The following is an 18,624-nucleotide window of genomic DNA, read 5'->3' as shown; positions in this document are numbered from 1 at the left end:
TTTGGAGATCACTGAGGACATTATCAATAACCCTTTGAAATGTTGCTGGAGCGTTCTTGAGTCCAAATGGCATCCTGAGGTACTCAAAATGCCCATTTTCAACATTAAAAGCGGTTTTTTCGATAGATTCGGGATGCATTTCTATTTGATGAAACCCAGACGCAAGGTCCAATGTTGAAAAATATTGGCATCGGCCTAATTTATCCAAAATATGTCTGTCTGTCTGTTTCTGTCTGTTTTTCCGTTAATCAGCTGCCGCCCCATACGAACGACAACTCTCAGAAGTTGAGAAACTTGTGCGAGCTAAGGACTAACGAGGTCTTACCTTTCAACATGTGATTCACGGTAAATACACGGTAAATATCATAGATATTTGAAAGAGGATATCGATCATCGATGGTCTTTTCGTTTACCTTCCGGTAATCGAATACCATACGCCATTTTTGTTTGCCACTGGCGTCCAACTTTTTTGGAACGATGCAAATTGGACTACTCCATGTACTCTGGCTTGGTCTTATGATACCATCGTCTAGCATCTTATTGATTTGTTTTCGCACTTCCTCTTTATGTAAGAATGGATATCTATATGACTTTGTGCACACGGGAATTTCATCATGGGTTTTGATGACATATTTGACTTTATTTGCGGAGGTTAGTTTTTCATTTTCTTTATGGAAAATGTCTGAAAATTCTCTGCAAAGAGCTACTAGAGCAGAGTGTTCTTCGCTATTCGAGTAGTCGCAATAAATTAAGTTTGTTATATCAAGAGTTTTTTCGCAAGGGGATTCTACTTTCCAATTTTTGAAATGGAATAAATATAAAATTTCTTTTTGATTATCGGAAAAAGGAGAACCTTTCATTGGTTCATTGAACGTTATTGAAATTGATTCGTCTGAGTAATTGTGAATTTCGATTCTAGCTAATCCATTTTTTGCTGTCGTGAGTGTTTCAGGGATAAATATATTTTGAAAATTGCATTCGGGTATTGAAACATCATCAGAATATTGAGAAACAGGGACTTCCACTGATACAATTTCCTGGCATTAATAGTAACGTTATGAGCTTCCTTATTTGGATTTCTAAACAGTATTGGAATTTTAACTATTTCGTTAACTGAACAATTTTGAAGAAAATCTACACGAAAATTTATTTTTTGTAGTTCTCCCAGGCCCAATAATACCATCGAAGAATGAATGAAAATCAAATAGAATGAATATTATTATATGGTCTGAATTGAGTTCTTCAAAAGACCTAACATCAACTTTGAATCTAACTTCTTTTTCACCTATTAATTTTAGAGGGGCTATGATAAATACTTTCTGGAAAGAATTTTTCGGCAATAGAGGGCCGCATCATCGAATGATAACACCCTGTATCAATTAAAATTTTATAGGTGGGTCAAGTATTTCTATATAAGATAGGCTATTGTTTATTTCAGTGTACATTTCAGTGGTTATGTCCCGTGGTTGGTGTGGCCAAACAGCTGAAAATTTTCAGGGGTTTCTAGAAAATCTTCAGGGTTTTCATAAACTTCAGTTTGGGGATTTACGTCCGGATTGTGAGTAGAAATACAAGGCGGAAGGTGTCTTAATTTTTGCACATAACCTCAAATTTGTTTTTGCATGAGAGTGTGTGTGTCAGAGCAAGAGGATGGGTTTTCATAAGAGCGTGTGTATAGAAGTGAGAGGGGTCGGTTTGTCATATGAGTGTGAGAGAGACGGAGATGGTAGCAAGCTGATCCGTTCCAAAGATAACAAACGTTTGGCAGCGCGAACAGTTCGGTGTTGTCGGATGTAAAATAAAGCGTTGTTTATGGGGGCGATGTGGTTTATGAGGCGTTGCTGGTTTTTTGAAATTAGGCGTGGGAAAAATGACGTCATCAACGGTGATGATTAGCAGGGTCTAATGTCTCAACGTGCGATTCGACATGTCAGAAGGGCAGTAAGAGCTGTTCAAGTCGGCGCGTAAAATATTAAGCGTGATAGCGACACGGTTGAATTATAAAATTATTGGTATAATAATAATAATGAAGGAAAAATCGGTTTGAAGAAAAAAAACATGACGGCAGGCATTTAGTACAGCGTTAAAGAAAAAAACATGGGTACCAACTTTTAAAAAAATTTACTGCGATCGAGGTATACAAGGTGTATCATTTAAGAAAAAACATGCCAGTTTATCGGGGCTCTATCGTTTTAGCGTGCGATCCAACATGCCAGAAGGACACTGGGCAGCATTTTCGTTAACCAAGTTAGCATCATCAGGAGAAGTTAATCAAGGGTGCCTCAAAACATATCGTTTAAGAAAAAAAAGAACGGTAACGATGGTCTAACGTTTCAACGTGTGATCCAACATGTCAGAAAAATACTGAGCAGCATCTTCTTCAACCAAGTTCACATCATCAGCAGAAGTGGACCAAGAAGATTTTAATTTTGCCTACATCTCACCTATCTAATCGGTAATCTACATAAAAACTCTCAGTATCAACCGAAATGTCTTCGAAAGAATATAAACGCAAATTGGAAAAATTCGAAGAGAAATTGTTCATTTTAAAAAAGACATCAGTTTTTTTGAAGATAAAACTGAAATTACAAAGCAACTAAATAACCTTTGCCTATCGTAGAACCGTAAAAAGTGGAATCCTGAAAAAATAAATCGACAGCAACAAGCAAGTATTTTGAGATCACTACCTACATCACCAACATATCCGTTGAAACGTATTCAACCTATTGAGATTGCTATTGGGAATAATCGGCAGAGATATGGCAAAAAAACTACTTTTATTCAATATAACTAACATTGAGAATATGAAAAATGAAATGAAAAATGTTTTTACAATGGTATGCGTAATATTAGCATGTACGTTCATTTTAATTGTGAAAATTATACTGGAACTTTTTCAGAAAAAAATTTATATACGTGTAATATGAAAATTTGATGCATATACGGGTTGTTCCATTTCAATGTTGGAGTTGGAGGATAACGTCATTTTTTTGCCGCGACGTATCACCGAAGAGTACAAACCCTTTTTGACTTAATTCACTGGAGGGAAGTATTCGTTAATTTACGAGGAAACTATCGACGTGGGAAAACCTCAGTCAGCTGATTCATTCAGAAAAGTGGAGAGTTGAAGTTTTTTTGAAAAAATAAAAGAGAATAAGTGATATATTTATTTTCTGAAAGCCATATTGTTTTTTGTATTTGAAAAATGTGTAGAATAATCAAACAGTCAGACGATTTGTTACAACATATCAAAAGAGTTCGTAATTCAATTTTTGATAAAAATTTCAAAAAACAGAGATATACAGATTTGGATGAAACGTTTGGATATCCAAATTAGAAAATATAATAAAATTATCAAAGCAAATGCATTACTTATCGGCTCAATAAAAAAATTACAAACCAAAGTGGGACATTTCAAACATTTTTGAAAATTGATTTTAAATTATAAAAGACATGTTGAGTTAGGATTCAATTCACCAAGCAGAGTCAAATGGAAAAATGTTATGTCAGGTTTCAAGAGCCGGATTAGAACAGGGGTAATAATTAATTTAAGGATTTAGGACAATTTTTAGATGATTCATTCAAAGTTTTTGAACAGAAAATTAAAAATATTTTGGAAATTTTCACATTGATTGAAGTCAATACTACATTTTGAAGAGTTTGTTAAAAATAATGAAGGGAGATGACGATGTTCATGAAATTTATGATTTCAAATATTTTAATACTAAAAATGCTGATAGATTCATCGACTGATTTATATGTTTGGTTTGCTGAAAATATCAAAGATGAGATTTTCATGAAAATATCCGAGTTTTCCGAACGAGGTTCAGGAACTGCGTTATCTTAAGTGATTTCATTAGAAGTTAATATCAATAAATTAAAAGTAGGCAACGGTGCATCCTTCATCGAACTACCAAAAGAAATTTCAAATAAAAAGGCGTGTATTAATGTGAAAAATTCTGATCAAGCATGTTTTTATTGGGCAATAGTCAGTGCATTATATCCTGTTAGTGAAAATTCAGATCGAGTAACGAGTTTTCCACATTATTCTGCTGTATTGTTCACAGCAAAATCAAAAAGACCTATGCCTTTAAACAATATTTCAAAATTTAAAAAATTAAATAATATATCGGTCAATGTTTTTGCGCTGGAATTGATTGAAAATGAGAAAAAACTTTTTTATAACATAGTACCTGCTAGAGTAACGAAAAATAAGCTTGCAGTACATGTAAATTTGCTTCTTATTCAAAACAAATATTTTCCGGAGTTGAATAATTACGATGATCCACCAAAAGATGATGATGATAATCAGTTTGAAATCAAATTTCATTATTGTTGGATTGAAGATTTAGAGAAATTACTTGGTTAACAGATGTCAGCTAAAAAAAGGAAAATATTCACAAATGAATATTTTCCGCTGCGTAAATTATTCTTCTAGTGAAAGTAAATCAACTGAACATGAGGAATTATGTTCGGATTTGAATAATTGTGAAATGTCGGTTCCTAAATACAATCATGTAGCTTTCAGAAATTTTGTATACAAACAATCTACCCCATTCATAATTTACGCTGATTTTGAATGTCAGTTGGAAGATTTCGCGGACTTTAATGTTAATTTCGAAAGAAAAACAAAGAAATATCAAAAACACGTACCTTTCAGTGCAGGTTACTACCTGAAATGCTCATACGATGATAAATTATCATATTACAATAGTTATAGAGGAGAGAATTGTATGAATTGGTTTGCAAATGAAATGGCTGAAATTTAAAAAATGATAAATATGAAAATAAAAACAATCGTACCTGCAGTGGAGAAGCCCAATTCATGTGAGGTGACAATATGTCATATTTGTGTAAAAAGCTTTTCAGCTACGGATGTGATTGTTGGCGATCTCGATCATCTTACAGGTCGATTCAGAGGATACGCACATCAAGCCTGCAATTCGAATTTCAAAAAACTGTTTGTCGTTCCCGTAGTTTTTCATAATTTGAGTGGGTATGATAGTCATTTCATGATTAGCGATTTATGTGAACGAGGTCATTCGACCCTACTACCCGTTAATAAGGAAAAGTATATGTCTTTCACTCTACATTCAGATGAAATCGATATCAAACTCTGATTCATAGATTCATTAAGATTTTTAGGAGATTCCCTCGATGAATTGGCTGCAATTTTAGATGTGTCTGAAAAAAACTACTTAAACGAAAATGCAGTTGCTTGGATGATGATGCATTTCATTTATTGACTTGTAAAGGAGTATTTTGTTATGATTATATTGATAGTTTGGATAAATTGGAGGAAACTTCAGTACCATCAATTGAACAGTTTTATAATAAATTGTATGATGAATACATTAGCGAAAAAAAGTATGCCCATGCTCAGAAGGTTTGGAATACTTTCAGATGTGAAAAATCAGGGGAATACAGTGACTTGTATTTAAAAACAGACATTTTACTTCTTGGAGATATTTTTGAGCAGTTCAGGCAAAAATGTCGAGATACATACCACTTAGATCCACCATGCTATTATACTACGCCTGGATGTACGTGGGATTGCATGTTGAAGCATACAAAGTGTGAATTAGAATTATTGAAGGATGTTGATATGATTTTATTCATAGAAAAAAAAGCATAAGAGGTGGAATATCTGTTTGCAGCAACCGATTTTCAGAGGCTAACAATAAATATAGGCCAAATTATGATCCTTCAAGGTCATCTGAGTATATTCTTTATTTAGATGTGAACAATCTTTATGGGTGAACTATGAGTGAAATTTTACACTCAGGGGGATTCAAATGGATTGAAAATGTTGATGAATTTGGCATTGTATCAAAAAGTGATGATGATTATATTAACATAATGACGATAGCAGACGATGCGCCAGAAGGTTATTTTTTCAAGTAAATTTAGAGTACCCAAAAAAGCTTCATGATTCACATAAAGACTTTCTATTTGCTGCTGAACATCGAATACCGCCCGGTTCTATACTACCAAAATTAATGACAACACTTCATAATAAAAATAAATATATTATACATTTTAGAAATCTCAAACAAGCTTTATCTAACGAATTGATATTAACAAATATCCATAAAGTTTTAAAATTTGATCAATCTCCATGGCTGCGATCATACATTAAGTTGAACACCAATTTGAGAACTAAAGCTAATAGTAGTTTCGAAAAAAACCTTTTCAAATTAATTCAATTTTTTCTAAGACAATGGAGAATATAAGGCAACATAGAATAGTGAAATTATGCAGGAAATGGAATAGAAGATATGGTGCCAAAAACTTGATTGCAAGTTTTAGGTTCCATAGTTGCGAAATTTTTCCTGAGAATTAATTGCTATCGAGCTCAAAAAAAAACAGACGTTTGTTTCAATAAATCGTTGTATATAGGCGCAGCAATTTTGGAAATATCTAAATTATTGATGTATGATTTTCATTATGGTTTTATGCTTCCCACGATGAAAGGGGAGAATTGTATGTTGTTGTATATGAATACGGACAGTTTCATAAATGAATTGCGGTGCGTAGATGCATATGATCAGGTTATGAAAAAATATAAACATAAATTCGATACATCAGATTATGCAGAAAATAACCCGTATGGAATAGAAAAATTGAATAAAAAAGTCCCTGGTTTGATGAAGGATGAAGCCAATGGAAAAATTATCACACATTTCGTAGGATTGAGATCAAAAATGTATACATACAAAATGCAAGTGAATGACGAGGAGAATAATGAAGAAAAACAACGTTTGGAACGGAAACAAATGAATAAAACGAAAATCGATTGTGATATTCAAAATTTAGGCCAAGTGAAAAAATCTAGAATGGTGAAATATAATATTGTTAAAAATAAAATTTCCTATGAAGATTTCGAAGAATGCTTGTAACTATATAAAATTCAAAATGCAAACCAAATATGTATTCGGTCATATGGACACAAAGTATTCAGTATAGAACAAACGAAAATTTCTCTCAGTCCTCATGATGATAAACGATACTTGATACCACAGTCATTTTATACGCTTCCGTGAGGGCATTATAACATATCATATTCAATGTATGTTGATTCATAATTATGTATGTTTCAAATGACAACCGCCACCCCCATTATTCTTCTCCGGCAGCCTACTGAATTGAATGTTTCATGTGTGAAATCAATTTGTTGTAACATCAATAATTTAGCAGAATTCACTGAACATGCACCATTACCTTGGAGGTTAACTGAAATCGTTGCAAGAAAGTATATCTCATATAAATGGAATATGTTAAATAAACGAGCAGGTGAAGGACCTTTTGTCGATATTCAATTTGTTGTTTGTTCAAAATATATATCACCTCGTATGAGAAATACCATTTTATCAGCAAACTCGAGGGATCTTGAGTTCGATGATGATGAGCATTGTCTATGTGTTTCATTTTACAAAATTAATAATTATAAAATCATTGTTTGTGAAACTTGTTACAAAAAATTAATATCAGCCCATAAATATACATAATGAGTGCTTGAGTACAAATTTTGAACATTATCATGATATGTATGACAGCGATTCAATATTAGGAGAAATATATCAAACGCAATATAATTGATGTCAAAGTTGTATTCAACGGGTTGAAATTCGAAATCAAAGATAGGGAATCATGTATGAACTCATTACATATTCATCCGGCAAATCATAGATTCATAGGGTCAGATGAAAGCGAATCTAGTATCGATGAATTCATTGGTTACTTTGGTAATTAGTGTATGGTATTAGTTAGACATATATATATATATATATATATATATATATATATATATATATATATATATATATATATATATAAATATATATATATATATATATATATACATATATACATACCGGTGTTAAGCGAGACGTTTTCGGATTCCTCCGAGGATATTAAAAGCGACATGATGATGTATAGCGCGACGTCGCGTTAAATTTCAGTTGTTTTCCGGGTGATGACGCTAAATTACACAGTTGCCAAAATGAACTGTTTAGTTTTCATCAGGATTTTTTAAATTAGGGTAAAAAACATCATTCCAGATAGTGTGAGTCCTGTAGCATCGAATATCTCCCACAAGCAGTGAAACTGATTTGGAATATGACTGCAATGATATATGAAGGACTATTACGAGATGGAGAGAGTGTATTTTTGTTCCAGTAAGGAATTATTGTATTATGTATAATTTTCACATTTCCAACTTCCACTATAATATTAGTTAGCTACGTTTTGTGGACCATGATAACTTATTCTGGAACAACTAATCTCTTTAATAACTATTGATAGATCTGGACAAAACGCAGCTTTAGTATAATATCAATATGAACAACAACCAAAATATTTGATATTATTCTATATAATAGCATAATGTTGAAATTATAATTGAGAGACTCAAATTTTGATTGGTTGATTAGAAAATATTTCCTTCGGTGTCCGAAGTAACGAAATAAGGAACCAAACAAAAAGTAGTGTCCAGCTCTTCTCGATAACTCATAATGATTTCCGCTATACCACAAAAAGCAACAAAAAAGGTTTGCCACAAACCAATTATACCGAATAGCAATCGAATTCAGTATTTTTTTTGTAATTAATCGAACATTTCAATTTTGTCACTAGAAACAGATTTTTGTCGTTTCTAACTCGATTTTTACGGCAAAAAACCCAGAATTACATTCTAGCAATCGAATTTAGTATTTTTTCGGTTATGAATGAAAAATTCCAATTTTGTTCTCATAATGATTTCCGCTATAAAACAAAAAGCAAAAAAAAAGGTTTGCCACAAACCAATTATACCGAATAGGAATCGAATTTAGTATTTTTATTGTTATCAATCAAACATTTCAATTTTATCAACGGAAATAGAATTTTGTCGTTTCTAACTCGATTTTTACGGCAAAAAACCAGAATTACATTCTAGCAATCGAATTTAGTATTTTTTCGGTTATGAATGGAAAATTTCAATTTTGTTACTACAAATAGATTTTTGTTGATTTTAACTCGTTTTTTCTTCGGCAAAAACCCAGAAACACACTCTAGCATTCGAATTTAGTATTTTCTCGGTTATGAATCAAAAATTTCAATCTGGTCACATTAAATTGATTTTTGTCGTTTTAACTCGATTTTTCTGACAAAAAACCAGAATTACATACTGGCAATAGAATTTAGTATTATTTCGATTATGAATAGAAAATTCCAATTTTGTCAGAAAAAATAGATTTTTGTCGTTTCTATCTCGTTTTTTCGTCAAAAAACCCAGAATTACAATCGAATTTAGTATTTTCTTGGTTATCAATCGAAAACTTCAATTTTGTCTTTAGAAATAGATTTTTGTCGTTTCTATCTCGTTTTTTCGTCAAAAATCCCAGAATTACAATCGAATTTAGTAGTTTTTTGGTTATCAATCGAAAATTTCAATTTTGTCACTAGAAATGGATTTTTGTCGTTTCTATCTCGTTTTTTTGGTCAAAAAACCCAGAATTACAATCGAATTTAGTATTTTTTCGGTTATCAATCGAAAATTTCAATTTTGTCTTTAGAAATATATTTTTGTCGTTTCTATCTCGTTTTTTCGACAATAAACCCAGAATTACATTCTGGCAATCGAATTTAGTATAATTTCGGTTATGAATCAACAATTTCAATTTTGTCACTAGAAATAGATTTTTGTCGTTTTCATCTCGTTTTTTGGTCAAAAATCCCAGAATTAAAATCGAATTCAGTATTTTTTCGTTTATCAATCAGAAATTTCAATTTTGTCACTAGTAACAGAGTTTTGTCGTTTCTAACTCGATTTTTTCGGTAAAAAACCCAGAATTACACTCTAGCAATCGAATTTAGTATATTTTCGGTTATGAATTAGAAATTTCAATTTTGCCACTAGAAATAGATTTTCGTCGTTCCTATACCGTTTTTCCGTCAAAAAACCCAGAATTTCAATCGAATTTAGTATTTTTCTGGTTATCAATCGAAAATTTCAATTTTGTCTGTAGAAATAGGTTTTGTCGTTTCTATCTCGTTTTTCCGTCAAAAAACCCAGAATTTCAATCGAATTCAGTATTTTGTTGGTTATCAATCGAAAATTTCAATTTTGTTACTTCAGATGGATTTTTGTCGTTTCTATCTCGTTTTTTGGTCAAAAAACCCAGAATTACAATCAAATTTATTATTTTTTCGGTTATCAATAAAAAATTTCAATTTTGTCTTCAGAAATAGACTTTTGTCGTTTCTAACTCGATTTTTTCGACAATAAACCTAGAATTACATTCTAGCAATCGAATTTAGTATAATTTCGGTTAAGAATCCAAAATTTCAATTTTGTCACTAGAAATAGTTTTTGTCGTTTTCATCTCGTTTTTGGTAAAAAATCCCAGAATTAAAATCGAATTCAGTATTTTCTCGTTTATCAATCAAAAATTTCAATTTTGTCACTAGAAACAGAGTTTTGTCGTTTCTAACTCGATTTTTTTCGATAAAAAACCCAGAATTACACTCTAGCAATCGAATTTAGTATATTTTCGTTTATGAATCAGAACCTTAAATTTTGCCACTAGAAATAGATTTTTGTCGTTTCTATCTCGTTTTTTCGTCAAAAAACCCAGAATTACAATCGAATTTAGTATTTTTTCGGTTATCAATCAAAAATTTCAATTTTGTCACTAGAAATGGATTTTTGTCGTTTCTTTCCCGTTTTTTCGTCAAAAAACCCAGAATTTCAATCGAATTTGGTATTTTCTGGTTATCAATCAAAAATTTCAATTTTGTCTGTAGAAATAGATTTTTGTCGTTTCTATCTCGTTTTTTCGACAAAAAACCCAGAATTACAATCGAATTTAGTATTTTTTCGATTATCAATCAAAAATTTCAAATTTGTCTTAAGTAATAGACTTTTGTCGTTTTTACCTCGATTTTATCGGCAATAAACCCAGAATTACATTCTAGCAATCTAATTCAGTATTATTTCGATTTTGAATAAAAAATTTGAATTTTGTCACTAGAAATAAATTTTTTTTTGTTTCTATCTCGTTTTTTCGTCAAAAATCCCAGAATTGAAATCGAATTTAGTATTTTTCGTTTATCATTCAAAAATTTCAATTTTGTCACTAGAAACAGAGTTTTGTCGTTTCCAACTCGATTTTTTCGGTAAAAAACCCAGAATAACACTCTAGCAATTGAATTTAGTATATTTCGGTTTTGAATTAGAAATTTGAATTTCGCCACTAGAAATAGATTTTTGTCGTTTCTATCTCGTTTTTTCGTCAAAAAACCCAGAATTCCAATCGAATTTAGTATTTTTTTGGTTATCAATCGAAAATTTCAATTTTGTCTTTTGAAATAGATTTTTGTCGTTTCTATCTCGTTTTTTCGTCAAAAAACCCCAGAATTTCAATCGAATTCAGTATTTTTTCGGTTATCAATCGAAAATTTCAATTTTGTCACTTGAAATGGATTTTCGTCGTTTCTATCTCGTTTTTTGGTCAAAAAACCCAGAATTACAATCGAATTTAGTATTTTTCGTTTATCAATCAAAAATTTCAATTTTGTCAATAGAAATAGAGTTTGCCGTTTCTAAATCGATTTTTTCGGTAAAAACCCAGAATTACATTCTAGCAATCTAATTCAGTATTGATTCGGTTTGAATCAAAAATTCAAATTTTGTCACTAGAAATAGCCTTTTTTGTTTCTATCTCGTTTTTTCGTCAAAAAACCCAAAATTACAATCGAATTCAGTATTCTTTCGGTTATCAATCAGAAATATCAATTTTGTCTTCAGAAATAGACTTTTGTCATTTCTAACTTGATTTTTTCGACAATGAACCCAGAATTACATTCTAGCAATCGAATTTATTATAATTTCGGTTATGAATCAAAAATTTCAATTCTGTCACTAGAAATAGTTTTTGTCGTTTTCATCTCGTTTTTTGTTCAAAAATCCCAGAATTAAAATCGAATTTAGTATTTTTTCGTTTATCAATCAAAAATTTCAATTTTGTCACTAGAAACAGAGTTTTGTCGTTTCTATACCGTTTTTCCGTCAAAAAACCCAGAATTTCAATCGAATTTAGTTTTTTCCGGTTATCAATCGAAAATTTCAATTTTGTCTGTAGAAATAGGTTTTTGCCGTTTTTATCTCGTTTTTTCGTCAAAAAACCCAGAATTACAATCGAATTTAGTATTTTTTCGGTTGTCAATAAAAAATTTCAATTTTGTCTTCAGAAATAGACATTTGTCGTTTCTAACTCGATTTTTCGACAATAAACCCAGAATTACATTCTAGCAATCGAATTTATTATAATTTCGGTTATGAATCAAAAATTTCAATTTTGTCACTAGAAATAGTTTTTGTCGTTTTCATCTCGTTTTTTGTTCAAAAATCCCAGAATTAAATCGAATTTAGTATTTTTTCGTTTATCAATCAAAAATTTCAATTTTGTCACTAGAAACAGAGTTTTGTCGTTTCTAACTCGATTTTTTCGATAAAAAACCCAGAATTACACTCTAGCAATCGAATTTAGTATATTTTCGGTTATGAATTAGAACTTTAAATTTTGCCACTAGAAATAGATTTTTGTCGTTTCTATCTCATTTTTTCGTCAAAAAACCCAGAATTACAATCGAATTTAGTATTTTTTCGGTTATCAATAAAAAATTTCAATTTTGTCACTAGAAATGGATTTTTGTCGTTTCTATCTCGTTTTCTGGTCAAAAAACCCAGGATTACAATCGAATTCAGCATTTTTTCGATTATCAATCAAAAATTTCAATTTTGTCTTTAGTAATAGACTTTTGTCGTTTTTACCTCGATTTTATCGGCAATAAACCCAGAATTACATTCTAGCAATCTAATTCAGTATTATTTCGATTTTGAATCAAAAATTTGAATTTTGTCACCAGAAATAATTTTTTTTTTGTTTCTATCTCGTTTTCTCGTCAAAAATCCCAGAATTAAAATCGAATTTGGTATTTTTCGTTTATCAATCAAAAATTTCAATTTTGTCACTAGAAACAGAGTTTTGTCGTTTCTAACTCGATTTTTTCGGTAAAAAACCCAGAATTACATCTAGCAATCGAATTTAGTATATTTCCGGTTTTGAATTAGAAATTTCAATTTCGCCACTAGAAATAGATTTTTGTCGTTTCTATCCCGTTTTTTCGTCAAAAAAACCCAGAATTTCAATCGAATTTAGTATTTTTCTGGTTATCAATCGAAATTTCAATTTTGCCTTTAGAAATAGATTTTTGTCGTTTCTATCTCGTTTTTTCGTCAAAAAACCAGAGTTTCAATCGAATTTAGTATTTTCTTGGTTATCTATCGAAAATTTCAATTTTGTCTTTTGAAATAGATTTTTGTCGTTTCTATTTCGTTTTTTCGTCAGAAAACCCAGAATTTCAATCGAATTTAGTATTTTTCTGGTTATCAATCGAAAATTTCAATTTTGTCACTTGAAATGGATTTTTGTCGTTTCTATCTCGTTTTTTGGTCAAAAAACCCAGAATTACAATCGAATTTAGTATTTTTCGTTTATCAATCAAAAATTTCAATTTTGTCAATAGAAATAGAGTTTTGTCGTTTCTAACTCGATTTTTTTGTAAAAACCCAGAATTACATTCTAGCAATCTAATTCAGTATTGATTCGGTTTTGAATCAAAAATTTAAATTTTGTCACTAGAAATAGATTTTTTTGTTTCTATCTTGTTTTTTCGTCAAAAACCCAAAACTACAATCGAATTTAGTATTTTTCGGTTATCAATCAAAAATTTCAATTTTGTCTTCAGAAATAGACTTTTGTCATTTTTAACTTCGATTTTTTCGACAATGATTCCAGAATTACATTCTAGCAATCGAATTCAGTATAATTTCGGTTATGAATCAGAAATTTCAATTTTGTCACTAGAAATAGAGTTTTGTCGTTTCTAACTCGATTTTTTCTGTTAAAAAACCCAAAATTACTTCTGGCAATGAATTCAGTATATTTTCGGTTATGAATTGAAATTTCAATTTTGCCACTAGAAATAGATTTTTGTCGTTTCTTTCCGTTTTTTCGTCAAAAAACCCAGAATTTCAATCGAATTTGGTATTTTTTTGTTATCAATCGAAAATTTCAATTTTGTCTTTAGAAATAGAATTTTGTCGTTACTATTTCGTTTTTTCGTCAAAATACCCAGAATTTCAATCGAATTCAGTATTTTTTTGGTTATCAATCGAAAATTTCAATTTTGTAACTAGAAATGGATTTTTGTCGTTTCTATCTCGTTTTTTGGTCAAAAAACCAGAATTACAATCGAATTAGTATTTTTCGGTTATCAATCAAAAATTTCAATTTTGTCACTAGAAATGGATTTTGTCGTTTCTATCTCGTTTTTTGGTCAAAAAACCCAGAAATACAATCGAATTTAGTATTTTTCGATTATCAATCAAAATTTCAAATTTGTCTTAAGTAATAGACTTTTGTCGTTTTTACCTCGATTTTTTCGGCAAAAACCCAGAATCACATTGTAGCAATCTAATCAGTATTATTCGATTTGAATCAAAAATTTGAATTTTGTCACTAGAAACAGAGTTTTGTCGTTTCCAATTCGATTTTTTTTCGGTAAAAAACCCAGAATTACACTCTAGCAATCGAATTTAGTATATTTTCGTTTTGAATAGAAATTTCAATTTCGCCACTAGAAATAGATTTTTGTCGTTTCTATCTCGTTTTTTCGTCAAAAACCCAGAATTCCAATCGAATTAGTATTTTTTTGGTTATCAATCGAAAATTTCAATTTTGTCTTTGAAATAGATTTTTGTCGTTTCTATCCGTTTTTTCGTCAAAAAACCCAGAATTTCAATCAAATTCAGTATTTTTCTGGTTATCAATCGAAAATTTCAATTTTGTCTTTAGAAATAGATTTTTGTCGTTTCTATCTCTTTTTTTGGTTAAAAATACCAGAATTTCAATCGAATTTAGTATTTTTTGGTTATCAATCGAAAATTTCAATTTGTCTTTAAGAAATGGATTTTCGTCGTTTCTATCTCGTTTTTTCGTCAAAAAACCCAGAATTACAATCGAATTTAGTATTTTTTCGGTTATCAATCAAAAATTTCAATTTTGTCTTCAGAAATAGACTTTGTCGTTTCTAACTCGATTTTTTCGACAATAAACCCAGAATTACATTCTAGCAATCGAATTTAGTATAATTTCGGTTATGAATCAAAATTTCAATTTTGTCGCTAGAAATAGATTTCTGTCGTATCATCTCGTTTTTTGGTCAAAAATCCCAGAATTAAAATCGAATTCAGTATTTTTTCGTTTTTCAATCAAAAATTTCAATTTTGTCACTAGTAACAGAGTTTTGTCGTTTCTAACTCGATTTTTTCGGTAAAAAACCCAGAATTACACTCTAGCAATGGAATTTAGTATATTTTCGGTTATGAATTAGAACTTCAAATTTTGCCACTGGAAATAGATTTTGTCGTTTCTATCTCGTTTTTTCGTCAAAAAACCCAGAATTTCAATCGAATTTAGTATTTTTTTGGTTATCAATCGAAAATTTCAATTTTGTCTTTAGAAATAGATTTTTGTCGTTTCTATCTCGTTTTTTCGTCAAAAAACCCAGAATTCAATCGAATTCAGTATTTTTTTGGTTATCAATCGAAAATTTCAATTTTGTCACTAGAAATGGATTTTTATCGTTTCTATCTCGTTTTTTCGGTCAAAAAACCCAGAATTACAATCAAATTTAGTATTTTTTCGGTTATCAATCAAAAATTTCAATTTTGTCACTAGAAATGGATTTTTGTAGTTTCTATCTCGTTTTTTGGTCAAAAACCCAGAGTTACAATCGAATTTAGTATTTTTCGATTATCAATCAAAAATTTCAATTTTGTCTTTAGTAATAGACTTTCGTCGTCGTTTTAACTCGATTTTATCGGCAATGAACCCAGAATTACATTCTAGCAATCTAATTCAGTATTATTTCGATTTTGAATCAAAAATTAGAATTTTGTCACTAGAAATAGATTTTTTTGTTTCTATTTCGTTTTTTCGTCAAAAAACCCCAGAATTCAATCGAATTCAGTATTTTTTTGGTTATAATCGAAAATTTCAATTTTGTCACTGAAATGAATTTTTGTCGTTTCTATCTCGTTTTTTGTCAAATATCCCAGAATTAAAATCGAATTTAGTATTTTCGTTATCAATCAAAAATTTCAATTTTGTCACTAGAAACAGAGTTTTGTCGTTTCTATCTCGATTTTTCCGACAATAACCCAGATTTACATTCTAGCAATCGAATTCAGTATAATTTCGGTTATGAATTAGAAATTTCAATTTTGCCACTAGAAATAGATTTTATCGTTTCTTTCCGTCTTTTCGTCAAAAAACCCAGAATTTCAAACGAATTTGATATTTTTTTGGTTATTAATCGAAAATTTCAATTTTGTCTTTTGAAATAGATTTTTGTCGTTTCTATCTCGTTTTTTCGTCAAAAAACCCAGAATTTAATCGAATTTAGTATTTTGTTAGTTATCAATCGAAAATTCAATTTTGTTACTTGAAATGGATTTTTGTCGTTTCTATCTCGTTTTTGGTCAAAAAACCAGAATTACAATCAATTTAGTATTTTTTCGGTTATCAAACAAAAATTCGATTTTGTCCAGAAATAGATTTTTGTCGTTTCTATCTCGTTTTTTCGTCAAAAAACCCAGAATTTCAATCGAATTCAGTATTTTGTTGGTTATCAATCGAAAATTTCAATTTTGTACTTGAAATGGATTTTTGTCGTTACTATCTCGTTTTTGGTCAAAAAACCAGAATTACAATCAAATTTAGTATTTTTTCGGTTATCAATCAAAAATTTCAATTTTGTCTTTAGAAATAGACTTTTGTCGTTTCTAACTCGATTTTTCGACAATAAACCCAAAATACATTCTACAATCGAATTTAGTATAATTTCGGTTATGAATCAAAAATTTCAATTTTGTCACTAGAAATAGATTTTGTCGTTTCATCTCGTTTATTTAGTCAAAAATCCCAGAATTAAAATCGAATTCAGTATTTTTTCGTTTATCAATCAAAAATTTCAGTTTTGTCACTAGAAACAGAGTTTTGTCGTTTCTAACACGATTTTTTCTGTAAAAAATCCAAAATTACTTTCTGGCAATTGAATTCAGTATATTTTCGGTTATGAATTTGAAATTTCAATTTTGCCACTAGAAATAGATTTTTGTCGTTTCTTCTATCTCGTTTTTTCGTCAAAAAACCCAGAATTTTAATCGAATTAGTATTTTGTTGGTTATCAATCGAAAATTTCAATTTTGTCTTTAGAAATAGAATTTTGCCGTTTCTATTTCGTTTTTCGTCAAAATACCCAGAATTTCAATCGAATTCAGTATTTTTGGTTATCAATCGAAAATTTCAATTTTGTAACTAGAAATGGATTTTTGTCGTTTCTATCTCGTTTTTTGGTCAAAAAACCCAGAATTACAATCGAATTTAGTATTTTTTCGGTTATCAATCAAAAATTTCAATTTTGTCACTAGAAATGGATTTTTGTCGTTTCTATCTCGTTTTTTGGTCAAAAAAACCCAGAATTACAATCGAATTTAGTATTTTTTCGATTATCAATCAAAAATTTCAATTTGTCTTAGTAATAGACTTTTGTCGTTTTTACCTCGATTTTATCGGCAATAAACCCAGAATCACATTGTAGCAATCTAATTCAGTATTATTTCGATTTTGAATCAAAAATTTGATTTTGTCACTAGAAATAAATTTTTTTTGTTTCTATCTCGTTTTTTCGTCAAAAATCCCAGAATTGAAATCGAATTTAGTATTTTTCGTTATCAATCAAAAATTTCGATTTTGTCACTAGAAACAGAGTTTTGTCGTTTCTAACTCGATTTTTTCGGTAAAAAACCCAGAATTACACTCTAGCAATCGAATTTAGTATATTTTCGGTTTTGAATTAGAAATTTCAATTTCGCCACTAGAAATAGATTTTTGTCGTTTCTATCTCGTTTTTTCGTCAAAAACCCAGAATTCCAATCGAATTTAGTATTTTTGGTTATCAATCGAAAATTTCAATTTTGTCAATAGAAATAGAGTTTTGTCGTTTCTAAATCGATTTTTTCGGTGAAAAACCCAGAATTACATTCTAGCAATCTAATTCAGTATTGATTCGGTTTTGAATCAAAAATTTAAATTTTGTCACTAGAAATAGCCTTTTTTTGTTTCTATCTCGTTTTTTCGTCAAAAAACCCCAAAATTACAATCGAATTTAGTATTTTTTCGGTTATCAATCAAAAATTTCAATTTTGTCTTCAGAAATAGACTTTTGTCATTTCTAACTTGGTTTTTCGACAATGAAACCAGAATTACATTTAGCTATCGAATTAGTATAATTTCGGTTATGAATCAAAATTTCAATTTTGTCAATAGAAATAAATTTTTGTCGTTTTCATCTCGTTTTTTGGTCAAAAAACCCAGAATTAAAATCGAATTTAGTATTTTTTCGTTAATCGATCAAAAATTTAATTTTTGTCACTAGAAACTGAGTTTTGTCGTTTCTAACTCGATTTTTCGGTAAAAAAACCCAGAATTACACTCTAGCAATCGAATTTAGTAT

The sequence above is a fragment of the Leptinotarsa decemlineata genome, unplaced genomic scaffold (genome assembly GCF_025532065.1).
Source record: "Leptinotarsa decemlineata unplaced genomic scaffold, Ldec_3_MD MMD2_tig00026316_RagTag_RagTag, whole genome shotgun sequence".
NCBI classification, from domain to species: domain Eukaryota; kingdom Metazoa; phylum Arthropoda; class Insecta; order Coleoptera; family Chrysomelidae; genus Leptinotarsa; species Leptinotarsa decemlineata.
The sequence above is the reverse complement of the archived record's forward strand: the minus strand, read 5'-3'. Positions refer to the sequence as shown.